We start from the raw sequence: 12,477 nt of genomic DNA on the forward strand, positions 1-12,477 counted from the left end.
GTCTGATAACAGTCTTATAAATTCTTATTTTTGTTTTTCTTGATACGTATTTGGATTTCAATAATGTGCGTAATGCTCCATATTTTTTATTTCCTTTAGCTATTCTTGCCTTTATCTCCCCTTCTTCATGACCATTTTCATCTATTTTGGCTCCCAGGTAAATAATTTCTTTGGCTCTTTTGAACGAGTATGTTTTTTCTCCATCTATTTGTACTATGATGTTATTCTCTTTTTCTTTTTGGATCTCTCTCATTATCACATACTTTGTCTTTTCTTCATTTATTTTAAGTCCGAATTTTTTGGCTTCCGTTATTATGTTTTTCATTAACTTTTGTAGTTCTTTTTTGCTTGTTGCTAATAGCGTCAGATCATCTGCAAATGCTATGCATTGGTGGCCGTTTTTAAATATCGTTTCTTGCATGTTTATTCTGCTTTTCCTGATTATTCCTTCCAATGTTAGATTGAATGCCATTGTTGATAGTGGGTCTCCTTGTCGTAATCCTTCCTTGGTTTCAAACTTTTTGGATGTATACCCTTTCCAAGCTATTTCTTTTGTTGTGTTTTCCATCGTCATCTTTATCATCCTAACAATTTTACTTGGTATCCCCAGTTCTTTCATCAGTTCGTACATCTGCTGTCTATTTACTGTGTCGTAAGCCTGCTTAAAGTCTATGAACAAAGCATATAGTACTGTTTTATGTTCGTAACAGTAGTCTGTATTTCTTTTAAGGCAAATATTTGGTCAGTCGGTCGTTGATCTGTTGTTTCTAAAACCTGCCTGGTATTCCCCCAGTATTTTTTCCGAATAATGACTTAGCCTTTTTCTTATACTTTGTGCCAAGATTTTGTAAACTATTTCTAATAGTGCGATGCCTCTGTAGTTTTCGCTTAGCATTCTATCACCTTTTTTATGTATAGGGCATATTCTTGCTATGGTCCACTCTTCTGGCATTTTTTCTACTTCCCATATTCTTTTTATCAGGTCATATATCTCTTTCTGTAGTCTTTTCCCTCCTGATTTTATCATTTCGGCCGATATTTCTGTTATTCCTGGGCTTTTGTTATTTTTCAAGCTCTTTATTTCGTTCTTTATTTCTTGTTCTGTGGGTATTTCTATTGCTATCTGATCATCTTTAATTTCATGGCTTGTTTCCTTTTGTACTTCGCTCTTATTTAGCAATTCTGTGAAATAGTTTTGCCAGTTTTCCATTATTTTTTCCGGCTCATTTAGCAACATCCCTTTATCATCTCTCATACATGGGTTGTTTTTTTGATATCCTCTTTCCATTTTTTTTGCTTCCTGGTAGAATGATCTTATTTCTTTTTTTTTGAAATTTTTCTGTCTTCTTATCAGGGGAAATCCACGTTCCTTTATATATATCTTTTCGGCGTAATTGTGTGCTTCTTATCACCATTTGCCTTTCTGTTGCAAAGCCTATTATTCTTTGGCCATTATCGTTCGACACCTCATGCTTACTACATTTCCCTATTATGTGTTCGTATATATTCTCTCTTCCGACTTTGGCGTTGCTGTCTCCCATTATTATTTTGATGTCAAACCCTGGTAATTTATCATATTCTCTTTCCAATTGCTCGTAGAATTCATCTTTTTCTTCTTCTGTGGCATCTTCAATCGGTGCGTGTACATTTATTATACTTATGTTTCGTTTGTCCCCTTTTAATCTTATTGTGCATAATCTATCTGATATTGGTTGGAATGCCATTACTCTTTCCTTCCATTTTCGCTGTATTATAAAACCTGTTCCTAACCTTCTGGTTTCTCCCCCGCTTTTAAAAAATACCACGTCTTCTATTTCTACTATTTCTGTCTCCAATTGTTTTGTCTCTTGTAAAGCTATTATTTCTACATTATATCTTTTAATTTCTCTAATTAATTCTTTGAGTTTTCCTGTTTCGTATGTGCCTCTTACATTCCATGTACCCAAGTTGACTTTAGTTTTCTTTTTGTTATCTTTACTTATTTCCTTGTCCATTGCCTGCGTCGTTTCCGTCTTATTTATCTCTGTTGCAAACTGTATCTTGTCATTTTTCGGCTTTTCTTTTTTATTGCTGTCTTGATTTGTTTTATTTCCATAGTTCTTAATCCTCTTCTTTGCATTTTTCGTCGTAATTTGTTTCCTTTCATTGCTATTGCTTAGTTTTTTGCTCTACCACCAACGTTTGGTTCATTCCATCCCAGCGCCATATTTCATGATCGGCATATATTTTCTTATACCCTACTTTCACTTTTCTCCCTTCCTTTCTTAGTTCTTGCGCTTTTTGTCTGACACGTTTCTGTACAATTCTGTCGTTCTTTGATAGGTCATCGTTGATATAAACTGGACCTTCTTCTCGATTTCTCAATTTGATTTTGTTTCGCATGATTTTTCTTTTATCTTCTTCCTTTTCAAGCTCAACCAAACAAACTTTTTCTCCTAACTTCAGAGCCTTCTCTATTTGTACATCTACTTCTAATTCTGTCTGCGATCATTGTTTACCTAAATAATTAAAAAGATGTCATTTTCGCTCAATATTTACTTTTTTTAACTGCTGCGGCAATTCACGTTTTTATAAAGATCTTCAAAGATTTGTTTCTGCGAAGTTGAAGGATAACGGCCCGTTTACATGACAGGCGCTTAACCCGCGTTTTGATAACGCGCGATTAAAACTACATACATTTTACTTTAGACCTTTCACGTGCTAATGCGCGTTTTAAGTCATTATTTAAATATTATTTTAAGTCATTAAAACGTGCGTTAGCGAACGGTCTCAAGTAAAATGTATGTAGGTACATAGTTGTAATGTATTTGCGTTTCAAATAAGCACTATAAAATATTTTTTCTACGACCGTTTAATAACATGCTCATTATTCGCTATTTTTTCATAGATAATAGCACCCATTACTGTACCCGTGAGTAATATTTCATTACTCACGGGCTGAAGTTACTCACTGGTCATTACTCACGGGCTGAAGTTAGATTCAAGTGACGCATGCCACCTTTAATATTAATCGTATATAAACTGCAAATAAAATTGCTTAAAGTTGTTTATTTAATACAATAATTATTGTAATTTATATCAATAATTAACTTCGAAAAATTTTTAAAGGAATTTTAACTGTAACAATGTCAGAGTCTATTTTTTACGATTATATCTTGTTTACTAAAATTTTTGACGTTTATCATTTATTTGAGTGACAGTGACATTAGCTCATTTTGTTTATGTTAATTGGAATTTATAACTAATATTGTGTTTATTTTTTAAGTTATATTGTGTTAAATATGTTATAACATATTATGTATAGTTATATTATTATATTATATATAGTTAAATGTAAATATACATTATAACTATTGAAATACGTCCACCGACAACAGCCATTTTCCTATTTATTAGATTAATTGACAGTAGGTACAAATTTAAGCTTCTAATTTTTCGGAAACGAATAGAACTTATATTGACTTATTCTAGTTGTATTTTTACAATACATAATAATTTGGTAATAGTATGCAACCAATTATTCATCCACGTACTAGGGGTAAATAGCATTTAGGTATTCTTGTAAATTATTATAATTTAAATCTCGAGTAGTTGATAATTAAATTTTTTACTAATTAAAATAAAAAAGGTCGTAGGAAAAGTATAGTATTCTACTCGCATGTAATGGCTATTACTCACTCTGATGAATTACGACACTCGCCTACGGCTCGTGTCGCAAACTTCATCATCGTGAGTAATAGCCATCATTACATGCTCGTTGAATAATATACATATACTATTATTTTACTGGAGAAGTTTCGTATTGTTACCAGTATAAACAAAAAATTGGTCGAAAAGTATTTAATAATTTATGAGACATTTAATTTGTTTATGAAATGTTGCTATAATATATGTATTTTCCATAGGGCTTTTCTTCAATTTTCATTTGTTTTGAACTTCTGTTATATGTTGTATAATTTATGTATAATATTAATACCTATACACGGATTACACGACATATGACAGAAGCTCGAAACAAAAAATGACTGTGAATGAAAAGCCCTATTGAAAAAAAAACGCGGTTGTTGCCAAAATAATTTACAACTGTTGTAGGTATAATATCTCATTATTTTATTTTTATGTAGGTATATTTTTTTATTAAAATGGCATTTGAAAATCATTCTAATTTGTTTATAACTTGTTTTTTTTATAACGTCGCGGGGATTAAACGTTTTGAAATGCTGTTTCAATATTCGGGTTCCTGGGAATTTTTCACAAAATGACAAATGGTTTTTTCTTTTGAATTATTTGACTACAGGCCTTTTAAGGCTCGTTCACCGATACACCATTTTACAATAGGTACATTTCAGTGAGGAGGCTACATTAGGTTTTGCTTATAATATATAGGGTGAGGCAGATAAAGGGCCCATTAGAAATTTTTCAGAACTAATGGCAGCAGAACCATTTTTCATTTATTTACCACTTCCGGTTATACCGGAAGTTGCTTATAACTTTGGATTATTCTCGATGTCCTCGTTCTTAAAATATAAAGTTTTGTAATGTTATACAGGGCAATTTAAAAGATAATTACGTTTTTTTTTTATTAATTTCGTAGCAACTTTCATACCCTGTAGAATTATAGTAGTTTGATATCAAAAACTATATTTACGTTGAAATGATTTTTAATATAGTCTAATAATGTTAAAAATTATTAGTGTAGCTAAATGTTGAATTTTAGTATACAGGGTTGGTCGAAACTCGGAATAAGTATTTTCTGAATTTTCTTAAATGGAACACTCTGTATTTTAGTATTGTAATGAAATGATATTTTATGGTACTTTTTGATTTCTTAAGTATTTCCTATACCTAACTGCACGAATCAAACTGTGTTTTTTTCTCAAAGTTCGCATCACCCTGTGGAATATTCTAGTACAGGGGTCACCAATTAGCGGACCGCGGTCCGCATCCGGACCATGAGCTAGTTTTGTGCGGACCGTCAATAAATTAAGAATATACCTAGTGTTTGGTAATTTTGAAGATGTTTGGCCATGAAATTGTGTACTATGTTTGGTTCAACTTATGTGTGCGAAGCCGCTTTATCAAGAATGAACTTTATTAAAAATCGGTAGAGATCTCACTTAACAGATGAATACCTCAACTCCCTAATGAGACTCAGTTGCACTAATCTCACTCCAAACTTCAGACAGGTTGTACATAAAAAAAATGTCATTTTTCTCTCTGATAATTTAATTTTGTAAAGAGTTTTCCACCTTATTGTTATACTTAGGTACTAATCGTTAATTTTGAAATTAAGTAAGCTGTAATATAAAATTGTCATGTGCATTTTTTTATATTCATTTCCTCTTTACTAATGTTAAGAAGGAGTACTTTTAGGTCTGCATCCCGCGTATGAAAAAAATTTGATTAATAGCAAGCTGAAAATTTATTAATAGCTTAAGGGTGTCTAGTCGGACAAAATTTGATATATGGGAACACTGGAACAAGGGAAATTTTAATTGTGGAACAGGTTAAAAATTTGGAACGGTCAGACCACGAAAACGTCACATGTATTTGTCCGACATAACTTCCAATTGATTTGTTACCCTTTCATTAAACTCTCATGCAAAAATCAGACTGCTATTTATCACCTGTCATAATTCCTGTCATTTGACATATTTTATGTCTTCCACTCATTATAATTCCCATTTGGTGATAAATAGCAGCCTGATTTTTGCAGGAGAGTTTAATGAAAGGGTAACAAATCAATTGGAAGTTCTGTCGGACAAAATACATGTGACGTTTTCGTGGTCTGACCGTTCCAATTTTTTAACCTGTTCCACGATTAAAACTGTTCCAGTGTTCCTATATATCAAAGTTTGTCCGACTAGACCACTTTAAGCTATTAACAAATTTTCAGCTTGGTATTAATCAACTTTTTTTTCATACGCGGGATCCAGACCTATTTTCAGATGTGCATTTAATTAAAATAATTTTCAGATTTAATAAATTTGCAACAAACAGCTTACATTGAAACTAATGTAGAAAAGATAACATGTTAATTAGCATTTTGTACTATGATTATTTATTTTAAATTTCTCAGTTTCCCTTCTACAAAATTGAAGCTGTCTAAAAACTTCATTAGCATTCAAAATATAAATTCCTAATTTTTAAAATATTCTCAGTAACAATTTACAATACTGCTGTTTTCAAAATATACTCATAATAATATCAAAACAATACACAATGAATTTATATTTTATTTATTGTACCAGGAAAACTTACAGAAAAATATACAGTAACCAAAAAACAATCAGATAGTATTAGTTTTTTTCCATATTATTCCATGTGTGAGGCCACTTTCGTATGAAAAATGTTTCTGACTCAATTTCTTAGCGGATTCCTGTTCAAAAATGTCCCCTTTAAACAAATCAGAAGGGTGCCGGATGAAACAATTTTTTAAGCAAATTCAAAATTACTGTTTTGCCTCGAAAAATGTATTTTTAGGTTTCTTGGGTAATTATAAACAATAAAGGTCTGTTGTCATATTTCTGAAAAGTTGATAGTTTTCGAGATATAAGGGATTTAAAATCTGAAAAATGCGAAAATATGCATTTGCCATACTTGAAAACTCTTAAATTTTAATAAAATGACAGATCTTTTTTATTTAAGATAACCCAAAAATGCTAAAAACATATTTTCGCGGGCAAAAAAGGTGATGTTTTGAATTAGTTAAAAAAATATTAAACAATTTCTGCCCAAAAATTTCGCCCGGCACCTTTCTTATTTGTTTATAGGGGATATTTTTTAACAAGAATCCACAAAGAAACCGAATCAGAACAGTCAGACACAGGCAGCATAAATCCGGACCCCGGAAGTGTCATAGGTTTTCGAAACGGACCCTCAGGGAAACTAATTGGTGACCCCTGTTCTAGTATTTATAAAATACTGAAATTAAAACCCGACTATAGCCTCAGGTTTTCTTAACATTCTGTTTTTTGATTCATTTGACTATGTTGGATAATGAAAAAGTTATGTACTTTAACAACTAGACATGTTCTTCATCAATACATAGTGTTTCTAAATAAGTGCCTCCAACTTTAAAGGGCAATTCTCCATTAAAAAATAATGACAGTTTGTACTTTATACACGTATGTCCGCAAATCTTTCGTTTCCGAGATACGGGATGATGAATTTTTTCTTACAAACTGACGATTTATTTATTACTCTAAAACCAGTTGAGTATGCAAATGGAATTTGGTAGGTTTTAAGATATAGTTATTGCGGAGTTTTTGACATACAATTAAGTATTTTATATTCACCATTAGCGTGCCTACGGGTAATATGATCGGTCATATTCGCCAATGATGAATATTAAATTCTTAGAGGTATGTCAAAAATGTGCAATAACTACGTCTTAAAACCCACCAAATTTCATTTGCATATCTAAACTGGTTTTAAAGCAATAAATAAATCGTCAGTTTGTAAGAAAAAATTAAACGTCCTGTATCTCGGAAACGAGATTTGCGGACATACGTTTATAAAGCACAAACTGTCATTATTGTTTCATGGAGAATTACCTCTTAAAGTTGGTGGCACTCATTTAGAAACACTCTAGAAAATGTTAAGAAAACCTGAGGCTATACAGATGTGTTTTAATATACAGTATTTTATAATTGCTAGAATATTCCACAGTGTGATCCGAATTTTGAGAAAAAAACACAGTTGGATTGGTACACCCGGTATACAATGAAAATTTACCTGTTTAGCAATAATATTATTGCAGCGGTATTGTTAAAGAATCAGGCTATAACATATTAAAAATCACTTAAATCGGCCAAACGGTTTAGGAAGTACGAGACATCAAACATGACCAAATTTTTAAGTGGGCGGTCTATGCACGCAAGTTTAGGTATATGTGTGTTATATTTTTATATGTGTATAATTTACTTATAGACAAGTTTTTTAGACCATTTTTTGCCGAAATAGCTTTCCCTACTTTAACAATTCATAACTTGTTTGTTTATCAATATTATCTAACAGTTTAAACTGCGTGAGTACATCTATCTGGCCTACTACTACCTACTTAAGGATACATATCAATTTTATTATTTATTATAATGCTATTCATATCAATTTATAATTTTTTTATCAAAATAATATTGTAAAATAATTTCCTTGCGTACGCTTAATATTACATGGTATTAGGTGGTATTACTGTTGATTGATAAATATACAAGATGGTTATGTAGATATATTGCTACATCAAATTAAAACAAAAACATTGACATTGGTCAATTATTTATTACTTACATTAATTTCATGGTGACTACGAAAATAATTATTATGGGCCATTTCAAATCACTCAATTTTGGAGCAAAAAAAATTTTGGACCTCCGATTTGTCTGAAAATTGGTATATAGCTTCTACGGGACGTAAAAATAAGATATTTAAGGTCAAAAAATTTTCTTCTTCTTTTTTTCTCAAAATGTTATTTTATGCGATTTTACAGTGATTTGGTGTTTATTTATACAAATTTGCATTTTCTATCGTAAAGTATCAATGGAAAACATAATATTTTAATAGAAGGGACTCAAAAATGTCATTATATGGCATTATAACATGTTACTTTGATTCAAAACAAGCTTTTGATCAAATTTTATAGTGTAGAAAACGTTAAAATACCGTTTTTTACATTTTTCTCCATTCCCAAAATACATCATAATCGATTTGGCTGAAAATTTGCCCACAGATAGACAAAACATAGGACTTTAAGTGGTGAGAAGGATTTGAATTATATTACAATACCAAAAAAGTTACATGCAATATTATAGTCAAAAATATAGGCGTCTACTGTAAGTACAATTAACTCGAAAATATCGACCTCACGACAAAAATTGTTAAAAAGAAATTGTAATAATTGTAAATACGATTTATTTGGAACAATTTCAGTTCCTACCATTTTTGTCGAAAATTTAAAAATGGCGGAGATATTGAGCAAAACAGGTTCTCCTTTAAAATCAAGATGGCTGCTAACGCAACGGAGGAATTCATTCGTTATTTTAAATTTAGGCTACTATTGACTCCCCTAAAGATCAGAAAAATAAAATTTTGGGCAGCTCGGCATTCAAGGTCAAATGCTATCCCGACTGCACTAATATATACTTTTGAGTCTGATATTACTGCATGTAACTTTTTTGGTATTGTAATATAATTCAAATCCTTCTAACCACGTAAAGTCCTATCTTTTGGCTATATGTGGGCAAATTTTCAGCCAAATCGATGATAACGTATTTTGGGAATGGAGGAAAATGCAAAAAACGGTATTTTAACGTTATTTACACTATAAAATTTGATCATAAACTTGTTTTGATTCAAAATAACTTGTTATAATGCCATATAATGACATTTTTGAGTCCTTTCTATTAAAAGATTATGTTTTTCATCGATACTTTACGACAGAAAATGCAAATTTGTTTAAATAAACACCAAATCACTGTAAAATCGCATAAAATAACATTTTGAGAAAAAAAGAAGAAGATTTTTGACCTTAAATATCATATTTTTACGTCCCGCAGAAGCTATATACCAATTTTCAGACAAATCGGAGATCCAAAATTTTTTGCCTGAGTGATTTGACATGGAATGTACCTTATATATGTGTGTAAATGGCATTCTTAAGTAGTAGGTTTGGTACATATACGCACGCAGTTTAAAATGTTAATAAGTTAATACCGTTAAACAATTATGAAGTTTTAAAGTAGGGAAAGCTACTTCGGCAAAAAATGGTCCTAGAAACACTTGTTTATCAGTAAATTATACAAATGAGGGGTATAGAAGCAAAGTCTCCACATTTCCCCAAATTGAGTTATTGCTGCCATCAATATCTTTGTGTTTATCTCTACAACTTCACAAAATATTGTGTAGCAAAATGCGCTGGAATAAGTGTTACCCCTATCCCCCCATATTAACTTATTTATTTTTAGCACAAAAGCAAAACGCTCGGACAGGTCGATTACTAAAATAATCATAGTATATTATAGCACCAATATTTCGAACTTTTCACGATCCCTCTTCAGGTGACAGTCATAACTTTAATTTCTTTGAATGGGAAAGTACATCATGTGACACTTCATTTAAAAGCTTTTGAAATACTGAATACAAAACTGTATAATACTTGCGCAAAATTTCAGTCCAATGCTTTTTAAATGAATTCAAATCCTGACTAATATCCAAAACCAATCCTGACTAGAATCCAAAACTAATAAGAATTTTAGAAAAATTTAAATGCAGAATGAAAGATTACATTATTAGCGAGTGCCGAAAATCCCTAAAAACTTCTATAATGTTTATTTTACTAAGTTACACGGGTGAAAACGAAGAGAAAATTTAGTATGAGTTTCAATTTCAAATATATCATTCAAAAGAAACTTTTTGTGTATTCTAACGTATTTGAGCCCTCGGTAATAATGTAATCTTTCATTCTGCGTTTAAATTCTTCAAAAATATTTATTAGTTTTCTTAAGATTAAAAAAAGATGAATACATTTAAAAAGCATTTGACCAAAATTTTGCCCAAGTATTATACATTTTTGTAATGAACATTTCAAAAGCTTTTAAATGAGGTGCCACATGATGTACTTTCCGCCATTAAAAAAATCAAAGTTATGACTGTCACATGAAGAGGGTTCGCGTATTGATGCTATAATATTCTATGATCATTTTAAAAATCGACCTGTCCGAGCGTGTTGTTTATGTGCTAAAAATAAATGAGTTAATATGAGGGGGTAACTTATTCCAATTCCAGCGCACTGTATATAATCATTTAAATAAATAAAGGGTTAAATTTAATTTAGTAGGTAAGTCTTAAAAGAAAGCTTTCTTGAAAATATCTTCTGTATTCACCTACCTAAACTTTGATAAACCATTTGTTCCAACTTGTACGGATTTACATTTTGATTGATATGTATTGTAATTTTATTTTACTCATATATATATATATATATATATATATGTTACACTTGAAGTTTATATATATATATATATATATATATATATATATATATATATATATATATATATATATATATATATATATATATATATATATATACATACAAACTATATTTATACATACAAACTACATTTGAATGATTTCTAAACATACCTTTGAGCCATCTATCGAATCTTGGACTTCATGTGTTTTTAAATGCGAAATGAAATGGTGTTTATATGAGAAATGATTTTCACAAAGATGACAAGTAAATGCATAATCTTTTTCTGTTTCTTTATACTTTCCCAGAATTTTTACTTCCTCGGGGTGAAACTTCTTTAGGGTGTTTTCTTAAATTTGAGATATCTGAAAAGTCTTTCAAACATTTCTCACATTTATTTACCATTGTGCTCCAAACTTTTAATAAAACAACACAAGAAACAACAAAGAAACACAAAACCGTAGCCGGATAGGAGATGTAAACAAAGATATTCTGATGATACTTCGATACTTGAAATGAATCTGTTCCTCAGCCTCACATTCACATATGGCCAATTAACATATTTACAAAACAGATGGTCAAGATTTAAAATTGCGCCAAATATTTGGCGCGAACGAGCTCCTGTGCCGGGCCGGGCTACACATTCTCATTAGATTCAATTCTCATTAGATTGTTGTTGTGCAAGTTGCATATTAACAAGAAAGTTTGTTCCTTTAGCACTTCCACGATGAATATTAAATTTAATTGACTCAATTAGCAGAATTACTAAACGTACTAACGCGTTAATTTATTTTTAATATGGACAAAATTTATAAAATCTATTTAATTAGTATTAAATAGAATTAACACATTTTTAAATGTGTCCGCCTAAATTTATGCAACCAAGAAAACGTGTGGACTTGTTTTATTTACTATTACAGATTTTAAAATGTTTATATTAACAAAAGGGTAAGTTATTTAAAATGTTCTTTTATTATAAATAATTGCTATGATATTACTATTTCAAAAACCATTGTCGTATTCATAATATGTTGACGATCAAAACAAAATAATGTAAAAAAATAAACCATTTTAAAAATACATACATAGTTCAAAAAATGTTCAAATGTGTCAAAATTAATTTGAAATATTATTCTTCTACCAAAGGTACAATAATTATTATAATAGAGAGGGTATTTTTAATTTTATCGTCAGAAAAGTAAATAATACACCTAGTCTGAATAATATTGGCTGGCTACAACTCTGGCAATCCATTAATTATAATAGACTAGTAAAATAGAAAAACAATTATTTCTTATTGTATGTCACCAATAATTTGATAACCTAACAAATTGTTGAGATTTAAAATTGCAAATAGTTTTCGCGCACGCGCTCCTGTGCCGGGACGAACGCTGAGAATGTATAGGTATCCGCTTGTGTTAATACACAGCAGTGTTACCAATGGCTGAGTATGAAAAGATGCACGTCCCCGTTGAATGCGATTTTGTCCAAAATTATGCGCTCTGTCG

The 12,477-nt window shown here is 30.6% G+C and overlaps 1 protein-coding gene across 2 annotated transcripts in view; it reads right to left on the bottom strand.

Moving 5' to 3' along the window:
* Window positions 1–12,477, bottom strand: part of LOC114333183 (uncharacterized) — a 49,351-nt gene that overhangs the window by 17,382 nt on the left and 19,492 nt on the right. The window lies entirely within an intron of this gene.

Source organism: Diabrotica virgifera, chromosome 10, assembly GCF_917563875.1.
Source record: "Diabrotica virgifera virgifera chromosome 10, PGI_DIABVI_V3a".
NCBI lineage: Eukaryota > Metazoa > Arthropoda > Insecta > Coleoptera > Chrysomelidae > Diabrotica > Diabrotica virgifera.